This window comes from Erithacus rubecula, assembly GCF_903797595.1.
Source record: "Erithacus rubecula genome assembly, chromosome: 6".
In the NCBI taxonomy this organism is placed as follows: Eukaryota; Metazoa; Chordata; class Aves; order Passeriformes; family Muscicapidae; genus Erithacus; species Erithacus rubecula.
The window spans coordinates 55,235,708-55,253,983 of NC_136688.1; the positions used below are offsets into that span (position 1 = coordinate 55,235,708).

The following is an 18,276-nucleotide window of genomic DNA, read 5'->3' on the forward strand; positions in this document are numbered from 1 at the left end:
GCTGAACAATCTCAACCTTGCTAGAGAAACCAGAAGTCTAAAAAAAAATAAAATACAGTTAATAGTGTTCCAATTTGTGAGATAGATGAAGCAGGACTAACACTAAATTCTCAGATCAATGTGCATCTGTTTCAAGAATTATATGGATATTTCCTCTCTATTATATTTTATCTCAGTGAAATTGCTTCAGTCTCTCAAAATACCATCATCACTGAGGCAAATGCTGATTTCTTACATAAATCACCTTTTGGCCTTAAACCATAGGAAATAGAAAACTGTTAGTGCTGTTACCTAAGGACTTCTTGTCATTTAATCTAAATTAGATAGAGATAGAAATACAGAACATAATTTTAGGGATCAGAGATTCAATCCCAGTGTCAGTCAGCCTGTCCTTGAAAGAAAGCATTTATTTTTTGTTGAGCAGATTTTTCATTTTGAGATACATTTTTAATAAAGGTCTTGCTTGTGTGGTTGTTTCTTTTTTATTTACCAGCTAAAATCACAGCTAAGGATTCCTGATGTTTGAGTCAGGCTGTCACACAGAAATCTCAGTTAAAATATAAATACAAAGAAAGAAGTAACAAGGCACCCCCTGAATTTCCCACTAATTTCAAGGTTAAAATTAGCAAAGAGCAGCTTCACACCTCGTGGGTATCAATCACCTGTGCAGAACAGGAATTTTGAAAATGGAGCTGTCTGGGTGAATGAATAAAGATTGCTCATCCCTGCTGCTCCTGTACCAGCACAGGATGATGAGCTCAGGCTGCCTCCTTTTCCAGGGGTAACACAGGGTGCACCCTGTGAACCCTCTGACTCCTCTGCAGTGCAAACACACAGAAATAAACCAGCATCAACATCCCTGGGCTGTGATCACCCCAACCCAGACATTTGCTCATGGTTTCCAAAAAAAATTAAAAAAAAAAAAAAAAATCTGCTGCTACCAACCAAACAGGCAATAAATAATATTAAGATACTAAAAAAGCAGAAAGATGACCTTAAACAGGAGCCAAACAGCCAAGCTCCAAATGGAAGGAAAGCACCTGCACAGCTGTGGGAAGGAGGTGTCTGAGCTGGGCTGACACTGCAGGGTGAAGGCACAGAATGCTGACACAGCCCAGAAAAAACAGCCTCTGGGGTGAGTGAAGGGGAAGCACAGCCAGCCACGCATTTCCCAAGCCCACAACTTATTGCAGAAGTAGAGAAATTGCTATTTAAAATGCTGGGAATTTGTTAGGATGAGCAGAAGAAATATATTCAGGAAAAAGAACGAGCAAACATCTCATTCACGTGATTCCAGCTACAGTTCTGAGGTGCTACACACACTTTTATCAGTGGGACACTAAACAGGGAAGCTACAAGCTTGGGAAAATCCTACCAAAATGCTAAATTTATGGATACTGCATTCTCCACTAAAAAAAATTTTAAAAAATTAAATCAGTGTCACAGGGAAAATTTAAAGCAAATATTTAGCCTTGACTCAATATTAATTTTTGTGTTTGTTTGCACTGCATATTACACTGGTTTTAGGAAGCTATGTTTGAACAGGCCTCTGTCTCCCTTAATATTGAAGACATTTCCCAAAGAGATTTCAACTCCAGCAATATCATGCATCATTTTTGCCTAAACTTCAGTTCCCTGGAATGCAGCTTTGTAAAGAAACAGTTCTTTCCAAAATACATAATAATATATAATCATGCAAATTGATTTATGGATACCAAGAATTCAGGTTTTATGGAAAAAAAATCCTTACTTACTTAGGTTTCCAAAATCATTCTTCAGTGCTTATTATTTTCCTGCCAGCCTCCATACAAGGTGTGCTGCCACACTGACAAACAGGATCCTTCCTCCCTTCTTCTGACACACTATCTCTGGTGGGATGTGGAATAAATCCTGCACTCCTTGTTCAGTCTTTAAAGCAAAAGGATTGTCAGGACTCAAGCAGCTGGGCTGAGGCCAGGGAATCCAACAAAAGCATCACCCACCTAGGACACAGGGCAGAGACAAAACCTGTCCCAAAGTCCTGACACACCTTGCTCTCCATCTCTGCAAAGAGAATTCCTCTGCCCCTGGCACAGCACAGTCCTCTGCCTGTAGCAGTCTTACAAAACAGAAACAAACTCACTCAGAAAGCAATAGCAGGAGATTTATGATGGTTATATAAAACAATCTCTCCCCTCCAGACTCCAAGATTAAAGGCCAGTCAAATCCCCTACACCCACTGAGCAGCTGTGCTCATGTTGAACCACAGGCCAAGAGCACTCAGCCAAGAGCACTTGAGCTACACTCAGTATCTTCTTACAGAACATCTAAGGGGGGATGTAATTAAAAATTATAGTTGAAAGGCTCCAAAAGGAGGCTGAAGCCCCAGCATGCCAGGAGTTGCTGCAACTTTGGCACACCGAGGATGATGGATGCAGAACCAATGGGGAATTCTTGTTCTAGACAAGAGTTTAAACCAGTCTTAAGGGTTTCTCTAGTCTTAAATTGATAGCAACAGAACAACAGAAGATAACATACAATGAAATGAAATTAAATAATAACAGACCACAGGGAAAACTCTGGCTTTTGGACTTGCTGTGATCTCCTTTAAGGATGAACTTGTCCAGCTAAGTAGCAGCCAACTCAGTACCTGAGGTAACTCTCAGACATGAGGAACGTGCTCAAAACAGAAAATAACACCTGACCTAAAAAACAGAAAGGAAAATGTCTGACCACAGACCTGAGCTGGCCTGAGAAACGTCAGCAGCTGCCTGACAGGACGTGCTTCCCACCATCACAGGGACACCCAGAGCCACCCACAGCAGCAGAGGGTGCTGGCAGCAGCTGCTGCCTGAGAGCTGCTCACTCTGGAGCCGCAGTGCTGAGCTGGTGTGAGCAGCAAGCACTGCTCAGGCAGCCCTGCATGCACAGCTCCTCATGCTCCTGCCCTGCTGCACACCCTCAGCACCACATTCACACCCCCAGCATCACCTTCACACCCTCAGCATCACTGTCACCCGTGCAGTGCAGCCACAGCTGTAGCACACGCTTGGGAAACTCTCCCAGCCCAGCAACTGCAGCCAGAGCTGGGCATGCAGAAATTGCCCAGAACCATCTGAAACCACAGCCCCACAGAGCAGGAGTCTGGTACCCTACTCTGTCCCCAAAAGGAGGAACTCCTGATACAAGCCCTCCTTCAATCTTTCAGTCACCAAAGCACTTCCACCACCAGCACCTTTCACAGACAGAGAGGGCTCCTCACCCTGTTCTGTTACTTAGCAAGACCTGAGCACTTCCAAAGGCAGCAGCTGCCAAAGGACTGGCCCTGCAGCCATGGAAGGGATAACCCCAGCTGGGCTGGCAGCCCAGGAGACTCCAGGCTGGCACAGCCCCAGTGATGCCAGCACCTCCCAGCAGCAGGAACGCCTCAGGACTCAGCCTCCCAACAGCAGCGTGGGTGGAACCAGCACCACGCAGACGCCAAGGTTTGCTCCTCACTTCTTTGCTGTTTTTTCATTTCCCAGCACTGACATTAAAGGCAAAACCCCTACATTTTTATAGAGAAACAGGATGTCATAGTATTAATCTTGACTGCGTTGTTAAAGTCCAAAGTAGACCATGACATCGGTTCAGGTCAGCAATGCAGCTGATATTCTCTCAAAGAAAGCAGAAGAGGCTCAGAGAAAGTCAACAGCCTGAAGGCAACACAGATGATGCTCAGGGGGAACTCCTACACCATAATATTAAGAGATAAGTGATGCAAGAATGTAACCATCCATATGTATTTGAGACAATCATCAAAGACTAATGTGTACAGAGAAAAGTTTTCTAATGCCAAGATCTATCTGGCATGGGAGAACTATTTTAGGGAATCACAAGCTTATGCCTGGAAGGTTTAGTATTAAAGCCAAAGGAAAGTTCTGTTGTATTGGGAGCAAAGGAGAAGCATGAAATTCTATGCATGCTGTGAGGTGCAGTGATCTTAGAATAAATCAAATTAAACTGGTAGCATGCAGCATCATATCACCAGCAGGTAGATCTGTAAACAATCATCACCCTCCAGCACTTTCATCCTCAGCCTGGTCCCCCAGGGAAGAACCAGGAGGAAAAGCATAGACTTTCTGGCTGGTTTAATGGTAACTTGGCCAAGTTTTAGCTCACTGGGAGAGGAAAGTGAGCTTATCAGTGCAGTAAATCCTTTAGTCACCCTCAAGGAAATGAAGGCAGCACGTTTGTCCACAGCACAAGGGGTGGGAAAGATCAACTGCTAGAGCTCAGCTGTGTCTGTAAGAAGAGCACAGGATTTTGGCCCTGAGCTAAGCACACACTTTGACTTCTCTTCAACTTCAGAGCCATAGCAGGGAAAACAAGGCTGGAGGATTTTGGCAGGCAGATGCAGGTAAGGATGAGGAGGTCAGCTTCATTCCACTTCCACTGTGAGGCACAAGGCTTTGCCAGGGCAGCGTGCTGGGAGCTCCACTCCTAACCCAAAGCACTCACATGGTGCCCCATGCCTGAACTTGCTGGGATCCTGCTGTTCCCTGTGGCTTCAAAGGGAGCTGCCAGGGACTGGCTCCCCACAAGGAGGGGCCCCAGTCAGGCACCTTCCCCAGAAAAAGGCTCTGCTGACATCATTCCCAACAACAGGGCAGCTGGTATCCACTCCCCTTCTCTGCATTCCAAAAAATAAGCTAGTTCAGGAGCAGAGCAGATGCTGGAGACCAAAACAGGGCTCCTTAACCACATGCCTTCACACATATAATAAAAACTGGCTGTGTGTGATTCACCAATGGAAGAGGTTTGGAAAACAAATTCAGAAGGAGGGTAATCTCTCAGGCAACATATCAACACCCAGCTGAAGCATCCACTGAACTTGAAGAGCAGGTAGGGTGAGTTGGTCTCAGAGCCTGGCCTGCCCCTGGGAAAGGATGGGAAGAGGCAGATCCAAAGGGAGCCTGCCTGCAAGTAGTTCACCCTCCAAAATCAAGATGAGGTAGATAAGGTGAGCCTCCAGGATGAAAAGACATCCTCAACACTGCACCTGGCAAGAGCATTAAATCTCACAAACACAAGTTTACATGATTTTTTTTTTCCCCCCCTCCCTCCCATCCCCACAACAGATAATCCAATCTGGGAAGTCTGATCTGAGGAACATCAGAATCAGTGGGAATCTTTTTATTGTGTTTGGATCAGACACAAAAGGTGACTGTGTTTGCCCTGGAGCCTAGAACATCCTTTCTCCCATTGCTACCCTGTCCTTCCTTCCCCACAGGCACAACCCATAAGCATCCTAGAAGTTACAGCCTTTTTCTGAGGCATGTCAGTGCTGACAGGGCTTCAAAAACAGAACAGGCCAGACACTTGCAGTGAGTACAGCAAATATAAAAGCTACCCAGGGACTTCATTAGCTTAATTAAACAAGTAGCTATATCTTTTGACTTCCTACGTAATTTTTAATTTTAATTAACAGAACTGCATATGTAATCAGTCATTTGTAGAGGCAATTCCCAAGGCTCTGTTCAGTCAAAAGAGCTGAAAGTCTGGGTTAGGCTAAAGCTGCTTTTTCACATGCCTCTAGTTATTTCTTGTCATCTTTCTTGTTCAAGCTGTTACCACATCATGCTTGTGGAATGTCAGATCTTTCTGTTTTTAATGAGATAGCACCTCCTTGGACAGGTCAAATGGCAATTTTCTCAGCCACATACACAGTCTCTGGATTAATCAGTCCCTGTTACACTTTTTGAGGCTGACAGACACCTGCCTATCAAGTCAGACACCTTTGAAAATCCTCAGGGCTGTCTAGTACAAAGGGGATTTTGCATTTCCAGACCAACACATTAAAGTGTTTTGCCTACAAATGCACACCTACAAATGCACAGCATGCACTTTTTAAGATTCAAATTAGGGTGTCTTTAAAAAAAAAAGCAAACACACACACACAACAGGGGCACCAAGTATCTTCTTATTCCTGCAGAGGCTGGCAAGTGCTCAGGACAGTAATTCCCACATGGACAGCACTGGGAAAAGGTCCAACCCCACCTGCTGAGCCCTCTCAGCTCACCTGAACAAAGTTTAACACTCTGCTGCTCAACTCACACTTGGGTGGAAAGTCAGTCTCTCTCAAAACTCCTATAACCAGTTATTCCAGCTATTACTGTAATATTGTCATTCTAATTTTTTGTTTCAGGACAGCTGCTTAAAATATTACTTTTGTTTTTGTTCAGGCTGCCTAATTATAAGCTGTGCACCAGCCATGAACAAGCATGCATAACTAATGACTCTTAGCCAATCCTGAGCTCTTTAATCAATTTTAGTCTGGTTTCATCCAAGGGATTAGCCACCTCTACAGGAGATTTGCTGAGGTAGGAACAGGATTTATTTATCCTGTGAAAATTCCTGCCAAGAAAATCTGCTGGAAGAGCTACAGGTATAATACAGATTTTAAAAAGGAGGCTTCAAATTTTAAAAAACAAGACAAAACATAAAAAAAACCTTTAAAAAGCAGGAGCTAGAGCCTGCTCCTATAGTGTTACAGCAATTTATGTTGCTTTTGAGAAATACTTCTAAAGCAATGAATGGTTTACAAGTAATGGTTGCATGAAGATGCTCTTTAGTATTATTTAGTATTTGAAAAAATAATAAATGTTATAAACTTAAAAAAAGAGAAACACGGACACAACTGGTTCAGAGACTATTATGTTTTTGTTGTCCTTATATTTTCAAAGAAAAACAACTCTCCAGAGGGATTTTTTTGCCTTTTTTCCCAAGTTATGTGGCAGGGGGAGAGGATTCAATTGCCTGTTTATAAATCCCACAGTACTGAAGTTTCTTGAAGAGAATTCCCTAATCCCATCAGTACCATCAGAGTAAGAACCCATTCCTTCAGAAATTTAAGTGAAATTCCAAACAAAAAAGAGTCTAAGAATGTAATGCACACACTGGAGTCTGCAACAGAGGAGAGCTTTCATCCACAACCATCACTGTATTTTCCTTCCAACTCCTACAGCTAGTTTTGGTTTTTTTTTTCAAGGGATGGGAAGGGAAGGAAAATCACAGATTACTTGAATTTCCCAAAGGCAAATACTGACATCAATGCAGGACCACTAAATTAAAGGATGGAAAATGCAGGGCTTCATTTTCAGCAGTCTGAACACTTGATTACAGCAAATACAGCCATGCTCACCTTCAGTAGCTGCTATCAGCTTTGCATATGCAAGCTATGGAAACCTGCCTGCAGACACCTGTGTGTACAGCTGCAGGTAAAAGAGGCTGAAAGTGGGACAGGGTTTCTGCTCTTGAGGGGACTTCAAAGCATTGACCAATAATCAAACAATAAAAATCTCCTATTTCCAGTGACAGCATACCAATAAACCCAACCAACCAGTTACCACCAGCAAAACAGAAATCTTACAATAGCTGTAGAGCTGGAGTTGCAAAGGGATGATCCTGACAGCTCACATTTTAGCTCAATCACTGAACACACAATACAGGAATCACCCTTCTCTATCTCCAAGATCTGGAGATTATCAACAAGCATCTTTTCTGTCTCCTACATGAATCCAACATAACTTGGCAGAAAAACCCAGGAAACTGTGCCACTCTTTCTGTTTAAAGAAATAAATTCGTTGACTTTGTGCCAAGTAGGCAAGCTGGTGGCACTTCCCACATGGAAACATTCCAAGGGCCACCACAACGAGGTGCTGAGCAAATCTTCCTCAAAGTAAAGCAGTGACACAGCTGAGCTCAGAACTGAGGCAGTGTCCCCAAGAAGGAAAGGGCAGTGAAAAAGAAAAGGTAGCCCAGTGCACACCACAGCCCCGGGTTTGGCCCAGAGAGGAACAGAACAGGCACCAGGCAGAAATACAGAAGGAGAAACAAAAGGATTGGGCAGAGAAGCAATAACAATTCTCTCAGTCCTGAGAAGTCTTCCAAGGCACAGCATTCACCTTCAGCTTTAATTAACCTCCCTAACAAATCTAGGCAGACTTTATTAATCATTTATGACTTTACATTAAGCAGCACAGTCTGCACATGGTCTGAGGTCTCTCTTGGTTTGCCCAGGGACCATCACAGCTACAGCAGGACAGCACTTGGGGGCAACTTGGGGACAATCCACTGGGTTGTACAGCATCAGGAAGAGCCCCCAGTACCCTGTTCATGGGTCCAACACAAGGGGCAGGGACCCCTAAGCCAGCTGCATCACTGTGCAAAGACCCCTCTGCAGCATCTCCCCAGAGCTTTGCTCACTCACCTACTTGTGCTGCTCTCCACTATTCAGTGCTGGGAAATATTTTCTTGTTATTCATAGGCTTTATTGCATAATCCTAAACTTCTGAGAAATTGTTCTCATTTGAGTCTCCATTAGGTGTGTCACTATTTTTAAAATATCTTCCTACTACATGTAATTCATTTGGTGTACTGCTGCTTTTCCATTTTTGTCCAATAGTTCTTTCTTCTTTCTAAAACCAGGCCACAGCAGATGAGATCATGAACCATTAAAATCCATTAGTCCTAAAGATAAAATCCATCAAATTTCTCAACACCTCAGGTAGAAAGGGGAAAGGTCACAACTTTCTCCTACTCCAACCATTTCTGTCAGATACTGAAGAGCCACATACCATCCTTTTAAAAACAGTTTAAAGTCCTGGTGGTGCAGCAAAAGGCAATCTGATGGAAAAGTTCAGTTATTTATGATGCTTGATCACTCATAATGAGCACTGTCAAACTAAAAAAGAAGGATTTTGGAGTGAGATGTGATCAGCATCTCGATGCCAGGAAGATGAGGTTCCACAACACAGGCAGAGACACAAACCAAGAGCTCAATTTCCAGGCACCTTCCTTCTTCCTTCCCTTCAACAGCAGCTGCTGAAAGGACCTTTATTGATCTTTACTGCACTGGGGACAGCTGGAGCCCTAAAAAGGGGCTGGTGGGAGTTTGGGTGGATGGCAGGATGGTTCTGCTGCTGGCTGTCACCCAGGCTGCCCTTCTGGTGTCACATTCCTACAGTGCTGATACTGCAAAGCCAATGTGACAGGAGGAAGGAGCTGCACAGGAGATTGTGCACTCCAAACACACCAAACACAGCCCACACATCTCCAACCCAACACAGCCAAGCCCCTCTGGGAGCCAAGCACACCTTACACCATCACTTTCACAGCAAAGAAAAGCAGTGAATGGGGATGGCAGGAGCAGAGGCAGGAACAAAAACCAGACCAAGCTCACTGCACAGCAAGGGAAACTGCAAAACCCACAAAACTAACATGCACCTGGACTCCACAGAAATCCAGACATCATGAAGAGTCAATTGCTCCAAAGCACCAGAACTCTCAGTCTTTTCAGTGACTTTAAAGCCTTGAGCTAGGTGCCTTGAGGGGCACACAACACCAGCCCTGTCAGCATCACCATGGATTAATTTATGTGCAGGATCAAGTTATAAGCAGTATTTCTGGCAAAACCTAAGATTTCAAATGGCATGTCTCAGGGGCATGCCAGTCTTTAGAAGTACAGCTCCCAACACAGCTCACATTCCCATTTAAAGTGTTAATCTTATTACTCATCCTTAGTGAGGATACAAAAAGGAGACATTAAATCCAGTAACTTTCAACCTTGGCATGGGCTGTAACACCATGGGAAAGCCTAAGCACCTCAGCTCTGATAATTCTTCCTAGATCTGGAATTAATCACAGTGACTTCCTTCTTCCTCCTCTCACTTCCTCACCTGGCAGTTTCTTAGCACTGAAATTATTAAGGACTAACATTTATACCCAGCCAGCATTAATCCACCACATCCCCTCTCCATGTTGCAAGATCATCTGCCCAATGGTTTGAGACAGGAGGATGAAAAGCAAACTCCCAAATATATGAATGGCATCTCACAGGAGAGAACCTGCTTGGGACACAGGGAAAGATGAAAATAAAGGTTTAAAAGTACTTTAGCCCACACTCCCTCTCTCATTCACTGCCAACCACGTATGGAATTGCTCCATATACCTGGTACACACATCCCAGAACATCATGTAAAAGCAGCAGCAGTTTCTGGCTGCATAGTCAATTAGATGTTTCCAAAGGTGGGAAAAAAAAAAAAAAAAAAAAAAAAAAAAAAAGGAGTGCCAAGGCATGCACACCCCCAGCATTCCTGAAGGTATGATGCTTGCTCCTGGTGTCCAGATGTTAATGCTCATGCCTCTGCTCCAATCCCATGAGGTCCAGTGCTGGGAGCCACAATCAAGTGTTCAGGCAGCAAAAAGAATGTAGGTTGCAGCTGACAACACCCAGAAAGGACACATCACTGCCAACATTTGCTTTGCCAAGTTAGATCATATCCTATTTGCAGAGTGGGTTTTGTTTATGGGTTTGGTTTTCTGTTTGAGGGGGTTTTTTTTTGGTGGGGATGATGGAAGAGTACAATCAAAATATTTCTGTGAAACAGCAGTTAGAAAAAAAGGTGAAGGTTTTTCATGGGGAAGGACAGTGGGTTGGGCAGCAGTACCAAAAATAAGGAAAAATAAATGTCCTGAAATCCTGAGGCCAAGCGTTACAATAAGAGACAGACTGTCCAAGACCAAGCAATTTTTCGTCCCATCAAGTCCATGATTACAGCTTTCCTCATCTACCCCATGAGAGAGATGATCTCACTACCCACTTGTGACCATGAAGTCACAGCTGTGACTCCAGCAATTAGGCTGAGCCAGGAAGGAGATGAGCAGCTCCTTGGCCTCCAGCCTTGCCAGGGATGGTGAGAGGTGCTGTGTCACTGGGATGTGCTGTCCAGCTGACCCAGCCACCAAGGACAGGGGCTCTCCAGGGTTTTGTGTGCAGCTGCAAGCTACAGGCAGCTCCTGGCACCCACCAGCAGCACACTGTCTCATATTTCCTCTTTTCAGTATTTCTTTCTCCCTTTCCAACCTGTGGTTTCAAGATGAGGAACTAACGTGACCAAGATTTAGCTTGAATTAAATAAACCAGAGGGTGGAGACACACAAAGGGTATGCAGAGGAAAAGGTCAGAACATGGTTGGGCTGGTTTTTGCTCACAGGTTGATCCACATTTCCCACTCAAAACTCAGGATCATCCACAAACCTGCAGATAAACCTTCTGCTCTTCAAACAAAGTTTTTGCTGAGGATTGCCACAAGCCCCAGCACATGACAATCCTGGGTCAGCCAAGAGCAGGACAGGCTCACTTAGAAAACCAGCCATATTTAGGACAATTGCTGTCACATTCCCTGCTTGACAAGTGTTTTATTTCTTTGTGAATGGAAGGCCTGGCATTTTATCTGTGCCAGAGAGTGTTGTGTTTTATATACAAACACACATGCTTTTAACTCCAGCACACTGGTGTGTTTAAGGTATAAATTCCCTCCTGGAGAAAAGCACATCCCCACCTGGGTGGCACTGCTAATGTGCACCTCATGCTCTTCTTCCTGCTGACAAACAGCCCTTGCTGTGGGGGGGAACACATCCCCATAATTCCCACAGAAAAATTTTATTCACTACGGGAAAAGTCACATCAGGTTTAGTCTTCTACCTTAATTCTCACCAGCTGAGGACAGAAATCCCTTAGACAGCATTTATCTCCTGTGAAAATAAAGTCACATCACTTGCCTTCTTGAAAATTTACCAAGCCCTGTAATGCAAACCAAGAAACCACTCAGTTCCTGTCCTCTCAGCAACCACCTTGGAGGGAAATAAATGAAGAAATCCAGTCCATTTTAATGACTGCCCCACATTTAGAGAAGGGAAATATTACAAACACAGCTCCCTAGGAAAGATAAAACATCTAACACTGTTCAACTCCTAATACACATCATACTGAAAGAGCCTGAGATAAGATTACAGTAGCAAGGAGTTTGATGGAACCATCAAATAAATAATAAAATAGTTTTGTTAGGAAGGGACCTTAAAGAACCATCCAGTTGCAATCCCTTGCCATGGGCAGGGACACCTTCCACTCAACCAGGCTGCTCCAAGCCCTGCCAAGCCTGGCCTTGAACAGTTGATCCTGAGCTGGAGCTGCTGATCTTGGCCACACCACAAACTGCAACTTTTCACAATTCTAAAAAACTCCTGCAGCCCAGCAGAGTTTGAAAGGCTTGTGGGGCATTACCACAGAGAGCAACACGAAACAGGGGTGGGGGTGGTTTCAGATACAGAGATAGAACAAGTACTGACCCACTGGAAAATTCACAGCAAGAGATGGAAAGATCTGGTACTCTTCAAACACCTACATGTTCTGGCTGTGGCTTTGAAGCAAGCCACAACACTGTCTATTGTAAAGAGCACTGTTCCTGTGGAAACACTTGCTTAATATTGTCAGAGAGAGAGTGAGAAGAAATGTTATAGGTATACAGAATTTTGCAGCTACCCATTTACTGGCTAAAAAATATATATATTCAAAAGAAAAAAATATTTTCTTATTGTTGACAGGCAAAAGCATTATCAGGCACTGAAATAGCATATTTTTGTGCAGCTGGAGTAATTAAAAAAAAAAAAAACAACAACAAAAAAAAAAAACACCCAACAAAGGAAAACAGCAAACCCAAATTCCATAGAACAATAGAATGGTTTGGTTTGGAATGGATCTTAAAGATCATCTCATTCCTGCCCTACAGTCACAGACAGGGATACTTTACCTACACCAGGTTGCTTCAAACCTCTTCCAACCTGGCCTTGAACTTTTCCAGAAATGAAAGATCTGCACATTTTTCTGCAACTGAAACTTCTTATGACCAGAACTATTAACATAAAAAGACAGTTTAGTCAACCTAAAAATGACCCACAAAACTTATACTGAGAAAACATTGATGAGGTTTTTGAGGTCACAAAGATGTTTTCAGAGCAATCTTTCAGAACCCAAGCACAGGGACACCAAGAGCTGCTTAAACCTGCAAGCTCAGTTGCTCTTTTCTCACCTAATGTTCATGTTCAAAACAGGAACAGGAGCTTCAAAAACGTTACTAAAATAAGAAGTGCATTGCTTAAAAACAATGAGTACTGCATATGCATTGCTGAGGCATGTCTCTTTGCACTAAGCTTATTTATATATAGAAATAACACCAATGACCTCGTATTAATCACAGACACAGCTTTCTCCATGACAAAGGGAAATTACAAACTTGCAAGGGCACACCAGAAACCTTCTGAGATCACATCCACATAAGCCAAAACATGTGACAACTTGAATGATCTTTGCTCCTCTTTGAAGAAATCCACTCAGATCCAGCAATATTATTCTTGACAAAATTAGAATCATGCTGTTTTAAAATGAATCAAGTGATGATTTTAGATTCAGCTTCAATTATCTGTTCTAAGCTCCTTCTCAAAACTTCTGAAGAGTTGAATTCTAAGAATTTTAACCAAGATAGCACTAACCAGAAAGAACATAATCAGCCAAAAGGGTTTCTCCTTGCTAGACACAGTGCCAAGCAAGAACTGAAATGAGTGTGTGCCATGTCCTGTCTGTGCCACAGCACATTCACAGGCAGCTCCTCACCACAGCATGAACCTCCTGCTCTGCTGCAGATGTGCAGCCACACCACAGCATGAACAGCCTGCTCTGCTGCAGATGTGCAGCCACACACAGCATGAACCTCCTGCTCTGCTGCAGATGTGCAGCCACACCACAGCATGAACAGCCTGCTCTGCTGCAGATGTGCAGCCACACACAGCATGAACCTCCTGCTCTGCTGCAGATGTGCAGCCACACACAGCATGAACAGCCTGCTCTGCTGCAGATGTGCAGCTCCACACACAGCATGAACCTCCTGCTGATGTGCAGCTCTCACCCAAGAGAGAGAGGAGAGCAGCTCCCAGCACTCCTCCAGCAGAGCACAGGTATCTCAGAACAGGGTTTGGGACATGTCCAGCAGTGGTGAAGAAACTTCTGGGTTGATGATGGTTTAAGCTGAAGAAGGGTAAATATTAGACATTATTAGAGAAGAAATTCCTCCCTGTAAAGGTGTGAGGCACAGGTTCCCCAGAGAAGCTGAGGCTGCCCCATCCCTGAAGTGCTCCAGACCAGAGCACTGGAGCAGCCTGGTCTGGTGGAAGGTGCCCCTGCCCCTGATGATCTTTCAGGTCCCTTCCAACCCCAAACCGCTCTGTGATTCTACGAACTGATAAATCATTAACCAAGTTCTTTGGTAGATACAAAGTACAGGGAAAAGCCATCCAAAAGGCATCAAGCTTTGACCAAAAGCCAATTAAGGGCCCCAAGCTGCCCCAAATTCTGCTCCCACCCCTCCTTCCGGCCCCTGCAAAGGCAGCACAATGGACGGTTGCTTTCACACGACTGCAAAACCACAGCCAGCAGCCCCCCACACTGCCTTGCCTGGCATTGGACTGATGGTTTCTTTAGCAAGCTCAGCTGTGAAATGGGGTAGGAGAAGCAGAGACACAAGCAGGGAGCTCTCAGCCTGTCCTGCTGCACAGTGACTGCCCATGGGGCAGAGGAGGGCAAAAACCTGCTGGGTGCCCTCCTAGACCTCACACTAGCACGTGAACCAGTTTTGTCTACAAGGGGATGGAAAACACTCTGTAAGGATGTGCAGCACAGCCTGGATTTTTGATGCTCTATTCCTGATCCTCCAGAATAGTCACTCCCAGAGGATGACAAGTCCTAAGGATGTGGATGCAGTGAGTCTTGGCCTGCAGAGACAGCTCCTCAACAGTAAATATGGGGGGGTTCCATTGTCCTTTTAGATAGTGTTGGAGCTCTCAGCCTCAACCTGTGCAAATGCACCAAAGAAACTTTTATCTATTCCTGTACCATTTACTTTGCCTGCATCATACCCTTTTTGTCCCTCAAAGAATAAAGCTCCACTGTCTGGGCTCATCAGAACAGTTCTAGACCTTGCTCCTTTCTGGACAAGACCAAAAAGAGTTTGACCATCTAGGTTTTGATAAACCATCCAGCAAGAGGAAAGCAGAACATGTTCCTTTCCAGAATAAAGGAAACAGGAAAACATCATCTCTATTGGCAAGACAGGCTAGATGTTACTCAAACCAATTATTTGAAAGTCTGGTCAAGATGAGTTACTATCTTTAAGTATTGATGGGATTATTGTAACAGGAGCTAATTTTTGAGAGGAAGATGGTTTATCTTTTCCACCCAGTTCTGCTCCACTCTAAACTGAGAACAGCTTAGTTGCTTGTAGAGTAGATACTGAATGACCACAGTTAAATCCCTTTACATTCAAGACTACATAAGTCATCATTTCTTCTTAGCTGCCACATCAGGAGTCCCTTGCAGAAGCAAGGGACAAACTTCTATAAAAAAAAAAAAAGATTTCAGGGTCATTTTCAACAATCTGCATAAATCACCCTCCTTCATAAGCCAGTCTTGTGAGCAGCTCTTGGGAAGCACCCATAGCTGGACTTTTTTCTGCTGCTGAGTAAACAGATAATGAAGTGATAAGCATGGGGCTCTGTGTAAAAAACTGATTATCAGCAGCAATACTCCCACCAAGCCCTATTAGGAGATGGAGGCTCACCCTACACAAAGCTCTGTAGCTTTTCTATTAACAGTGTGTTCCAATGAGTAACATTGACAAGGAATCCCACCATGGACTTGAACTGCATGGGAATACTTTCCTCACATGGTTATATTTCCTTCCAGGCTCAGGAGCAAACTGCCTTAGAGAATAAATTTTCATTGAATATATTAATGTGAGATGCCTCAGTCTGTGAACGACCTAGATAATAAACTCATTGACAGAAGCCAATTCCTCCCTCTTTCTCAGAGCTCCATGGGCACTTGCTGTGCCCAATAAATAATGTACAACCCAGCCATCATTATCAACTCTTGTTGCATGCAGGAAGGGGGAAGGAAACGTGTCCAGTTCTTCTCCCAATTAGCCAGTGCAAAGCTGGCAGTGTAATTCCATGGAAGCCAGGGGGAATCCACTGCATAAACCTCACAAGCAACAAGCGGAAGTAAACACCAGGCTCCTGTTCTGCTGGAATCTCACAGAAGACTCAAGCAAACTTTTTTTTTTTTTTAAAGTGAGAGAGGAAGAAGACAACTTTCACATTGGTGTTATTAAAAATTGATGCCAGAAAAAAGTGAGGTATGGAGAGCTTCATGTGTGTGCCAGTTTTACATGTGAAGGAAGGATAACAGAATGTAACATTTAAAAGAATTGAAGGATATGAGATAGAAGAAAATGTGCAGTAAATCAAACCCAAATTTCACTACTTGGAACTCTATTTTTCCTCTGCTTTTCAGCCCTGGGGGAAAAGGCCAACAAGCTATACATCCCTGTTTACCAAGAAAGCAGATTCAGGACAAAGCAGGAATTCAAACAGGATAAGCTAGTCTTTCACTAGTCTTTCCTGATTTAGACAACCCTTGTTATTCTGAAGCAGCAAAGCCCAGAAGTGAATACATTCAGCATGGGAAGAGCACACTGACCAGTCTAGGTGGAGAGAATCCCTCTAGGAACTAACTCACACATTGACAAGCCAGCTCCAGTGCTGCCAGAGACAGCACTGATTTGCAACTGTTTTGTCAGATAAAAGCACTTTGGAGCATCCCATGCTGATTTTTACTGTCACAGTTAAACTGTCATCCTCTCTCCCATCCTGACTGTGGGGCCAGCCAGCTCCAGAGCTGCCACAACCCTAAATGATCCCCCTGACAGTGCAGTTCTGCCTCTGACTCACACCCACAGCACTCAGCACCACTACAACTGGTCCTGCTTCTATTCACAGCATCTCTAAAGCTGTGAATGATGGCAGACATTTTTCTGACCAAAAATGACAAAAGGATTCCCAAACTAAGACATCACTGCTATCATAGCAGGTTTAAGACACTAAATTTAGCAAGTGGAGATGTACATGAAGACTTTAATTTCCAAGGGATGTCTTGCTTACATGACAGAGTAAAATTAAATGTACTCATGAGAAAAAATGCAAAAGACTGTGCTATGCTAAAATGTAGATTAATTACAAGGAATTAAAAAAATAAAAAATAAAAAAAGCAACAAGCAAAGGCTTGAAAAAACAGAAACCACAAAGCAGGCCAGAGAGTGAGAGAGAGAGCTAGAAACCAGAGGTGCTGTAGAGAGGCGTGAGCTACTTTTTCACACCAAATGAGACCATCTGGCAAGTCAAAATCCTGTCTCTGAGAATAGCTAACATGGAATATATGAGAGAAAGGCAGGAAAAACTCCACAGTGTCAGATATGGAGGTACCACCTCAAACCTCTCCTCAGCCACTGGATGCACATCACCAGATAATGTCACTGTGATTCTCACTATTAGATATAAAGTCCTGGGACAGCAGAGACACACAGCCTGTTTCTCACATCCTGTCGCTCACTCACCTCATTTTGAGAGATTGCTGGGCTCTACTGATCTGTGATTTCACACTGCAAATGATTGTACTGATCTTTTTTTAAACATACAGCACACACTCAACACTCGCACAGCAAATCACACATTTAGAAATGAGTCTTGCATGAATGCGTTTTCCTTCTCTCCCCATTTTGACAGAAATATCTCTACTGTAATGAGAAAGTTAAAAAAATAGAAATGAGAGAAATTCCACTAAGGTCTAAATAGCATTGGTTAAAAAAATAGATTATTTATTCTATCTCCCATTTCACAAACTGAAGTCAGCTACCAAAGCTTAGATTCCTGCCCCAATACTTCATCTCCTGCCTGTTTCACAGAAAGGAGATCCCTCCTGGAAGGAGTTTGGAGAGCTGCCACTGCATCACTGATACAAATACAACCAACTCACTCATGAAACTCAATACTTACGAAACTGGGCAGGTGAACACCAAGAAAAAGCCCTTATGTAATGTCATCTAACAGCTTCATACCTCCCTCCCTCCTCCTTCCCCTGCCAACATTTTTTTGAACTGGCAAAGCTCCTGGGTAAGCGAGTCACAGCAGCTGGGTTTCAGTGCAGTGTGAGCTGTGCTGACCCAAAGGGCAGGTCCACACCTCAGGATGGAGCACAGAAATTCCCATCCAGAACCACAGAGGTCCAGCAGACAAATGAAAACCTTATCCCAGACCTGACATCCCAAACACCCTGTGGCTTTGCAGCCCAGGATTGCAATCTTCCCCAGGATGGGCTTAATTGCTTTGCAATGTGGCACTCAGAGGAGACAGCCTGGGGTGCAACATCCATCTGCCAGACAGGACACAGCCATGCCCTGTCTCTGCTGAGCTGCACCTCTCCATCAGGACACAGAGGAGGTGTGTGGAGGGCACTAGGCTTTCTGGAGATGCAGTGGGTCTCACAAGGAAGACTGGCCAAAAATGAAGCCCTGGCAGTTAGCAGAACAG

At 44.0% G+C, this 18,276-nt stretch overlaps 1 protein-coding gene across 1 annotated transcript in view; it reads right to left on the reverse strand.

Annotated features, from left to right (window-relative positions):
- The window catches only part of PRKCH (protein kinase C eta), a 111,081-nt gene that overhangs the window by 85,570 nt on the left and 7,235 nt on the right, over positions 1–18,276 (reverse strand). The gene's annotated exons all lie outside the window — the stretch shown is intronic.